The sequence below is a fragment of the Sus scrofa genome, chromosome 1 (assembly GCF_000003025.6).
Source record: "Sus scrofa isolate TJ Tabasco breed Duroc chromosome 1, Sscrofa11.1, whole genome shotgun sequence".
Taxonomy (NCBI): Eukaryota; Metazoa; Chordata; class Mammalia; order Artiodactyla; family Suidae; genus Sus; species Sus scrofa.
In genome coordinates, this window is record NC_010443.5 from 236,798,359 (window position 1) to 236,801,965 (window position 3,607).

General features: G+C 46.9%; 1 pseudogene; it reads left to right on the forward strand.

The window, feature by feature from the left end:
• Positions 1,402 to 3,139, forward strand: LOC100514559 (annotated as a pseudogene).

Below are 3,607 nucleotides of genomic sequence, written 5' to 3' on the forward strand. Positions count from 1 at the left end.
ATAGCAGAATGGAATACCTGGGAACACAAAGTTAGGTCAGCGTTCTCAACCATGGCTGGACATTGAAACCATCTGGGGAGCTTTAAAAAGTCCTGATGCCTGGATTCCATCACAGACATTTGGATTTGCTTGGCCCAGGGTGTGACCCAGGAAAAGAGGACAATTAAGGGAATCGCTATCTTTAGCTCTCTGACGGACTATTATGGGGCAGAAAGGGGTGACATATTCTATGTGTCCCCAGAAAGCAGAACTAGAACTAGGAAAATATAAAGAGATTTCGCCCATGAGACAGAATATTCATATGATATTCAGAATAATAATCTGAATATTCAGATGATTCAGAATATTCAGATGATAAAATATTTACGGGGCTAGAATAGGCTTCCTAAAAAAGGTAATGAGATCTTCATTGGTGGATTGGATCAGGCAAACACTGCATAGTCAGAGCTTGAATGTGCAAAGAAAAAAATCAGGTAGACTAGATGTTTGGAGGTCCCTTTTCCAAGGCTGGGGATCTTCGAAGTCAAGGACAAGGCATTAGCCTGACTTCAGTGTCAACAGTATGAAAAGCCACCCAGGAACCAGGGCTCTCTATTAACGCAGCCTGGCTTCCCAGAGCATTGGGTCAAACTGGCCAGGACAGCACTGCAGCTGGGGGGCTGATACATGCCTTGAATGCAACCACCTTCTACAACACATCTGCCCAAGTCCAGCCCTCAACCCTCTTCAAGGACCTGATTGAGTGTCACCTTCCCCAGATGGCCTTCCTGTCTATCCTGCCCTTCCAAAGTGACCTATCTGTGCCCCCTCTCTGGAACTGTGGTCTATTCTGGAGCCAATGCATCCTTCCCTGAAAAACTGTGGATTTTTAGAGTCATGCATGAATGAGTCATGTTGGCTGATGAATGGCGAAAGGAAGACAGGATGGGTTAAGTGGATAGGATGGCCATGGACCTGGGCTGTCTATTTCAGGAGAATAAGGAGAAGGTTAGAAGATGTTTCTATGAGGGTAACATGAAGAGAAGAAGGCCTGCTGAGAGCTGGAGATTCAGAACTGATCATTCCATCAGCCTGGACACCAAGGAAGAAAAATATTATGTGAACTTAGTCTCAACTTTCTGGCCAAGGTTTAACCAGATGATACATAGAGATAGAAATGAATGTCTGATCAGGTAAATTAAATCACCACAGGGGCATTTCAAATGTCTCTTACACAGGGGCAGCTTTAGATGACAAAGTAGACTCTTATCTCCTGAATGTTATTTAGAACCACAGAGAGACCATCCATTGTTAAAGCTGTTTCCCTTCTGTTCAGTTGAGAGAGCATTTCTCACTGGCAAGCCAGCACTTCAGAGTCAGAGAGTGCTGAGGCTGACCTTCTGATTTCCTGCAGGTGACAGAGCAGATGTACCATGGACAGGTCTAATCAGACCTCCTCCCTGGTAGGCTTCATCCTCCTGGGCCTCTCAGCCCACCCAAAGCTGGAGAAGACGCTCTTCGTGCTCATCCTGCTCATGTACCTGGTGATCCTGCTGGGCAACGGGCTCCTCATCCTGGTGACCATCCTGGACTCCCGCCTCCACACACCCATGTACTTCTTCCTGGGGAACCTCTCCTTCCTCGACATCTGCTACACCACCTCCTCAGTGCCCCTCATTCTTGACAGCTTCCTGACCCCCAGGAAAACCATCCCTTTCTCAGCCTGTTTTGGGCAGATGTTCCTCTCCTTTGCCATGGGAGCCACAGAGTGTGTGCTTCTGGGCATGATGGCATTTGATCGCTATGTGGCCATCTGCAATCCCCTGAGGTACCCAGTGGTCATGACAAAGGCCACCTATGTGCCCATGGCTGCCAGCTCCTGGGCAGCAGGTATCATCAATACTGCAGTGCAAACACTCCAAGCAATGCAGCTGCCCTTCTGTGGGGACAATGTCATCAACCACTTCAGCTGTGAGATCCTGGCTGTCCTGAAGCTGGCCTGTGCTGACATCTCCATCAATGTCATCAGCATGGTGGTATCCAATTGCTTTCCTGGGCATCCCAGTTCTGTTTATTGTTTTCTCCTATGTATTCATCATTGCTGCCATCCTGAGGATCCCTTCAGCAGAGGGGAGAAGAAAGGCTTTCTCCACCTGCTCTGCCCACCTCACTGTTGCAGTCATCTTCTATGGGACCATTGTCTTTATGTATGCCAAGCCCAAGTCTAAGGACCCGCTGGGGACAGATAAACAGGACCTTGCAGACAAGCTCACCTCCCTTTTCTATGGGGTGGTGACCCCCATGCTCAACCCCATTATCTACAGCCTCAGGAACAAAGATGTAAAGGCTGCTATGAAGAAACTAGTACATCAGAAACACCTAACTGAGGTGTAACCCAGCATAGAGAAGGGGTTTTCCAAAGTTCATGCTTTGGACCACGTGGCTAAGACCAAAAAGGAAACTGCCTCATTGCCCTTGTTCCATAGGCAATGGAAGCTTCTATCTAAGAACCTAGAAGGAAAGAGCTTCATATTTTTAGAAAGGCTGGCTAGCTGTTGGCTTTGTGCATAAGCAGTGACATCAGATCGTAGCTACTTTATGCCAATGACATCTAGGATCCTTTGCAACTAGAAGTTGGTGCAGTCTGTGAAGAGTCATGGCCATGTGCAAAATTGGGAAAGAGTTATAGAACCTGGTCCTAGTAGAACTGGGTTCTTAGAATTGCTGACTACTGTACCTGCTTTTGTTGTATCCTAGAGGCATGTATTTGGTAAGAAATGAAAAATGTCATCCAGGCCATCTCAGTGAATTGCCTAATAGCACCATGGTAGAATTCTCAAGTCTTAGCAGCAGGAAAAGAGGGCTCGTCCCTTGCACCATGGACTTACCAGTGTGGAAGCACAGAATGATGTTTGCACTCTCCTCCCCGCACCCCAGCTCTGATCATGTGGTACTACAGCTCTGCATGGCTGAGAGGCAGCACCTTTCAATCTCTTCTTCCCCAAGCAAACTGCATGACCTACAGCATTAACACCTATCAAACACTCCCATAAGGGTGTCCAGGCTATAAGGAAATCCAAAAAATATCTGCAGGAAGACAAAGCTTGTAATAATCCTCAATTCCACAGCTATCTTCAGTTTTAGTAAGAGTTGCTTCCCACTGGTTATGCATAGGTATGATAGACTGGTGTCTATGGGTTTGGACTCTTGGGTTGTCAGTAGCATGGAGGTTGGAGCCCACCTCCTGTTGGAGCAGGAGATCTAGGATTGCATAAAAGATGAAATTCTACTCAATCTGCTTTAAGAATGTGGGTTTATTCAAAAGCATAGGACAGCTCAGGCGCATTAATCAGGCTCTAGCTCCTTTGCTCTGAGATTCTCTTCACACTTCACTCTTCCATTTATCAGCTTTGTTCACAGGCTGATTCTTCTCATGGGCACAAGAAGGCTGCCATCAGCCCTGGGCCTGCATTTCACCATTCATTTACAGGATATAAACCATTGATTCCCCAACCAGAGAACAGGTTTCCTAAGGTTTTCTCAGGCTGACTGAGCAAACCACAAACTAATTTCTCTGGCAGGTGGCATAAGATTATGCAGTGTAACTCAGACCAGCAGGACCTTCCTC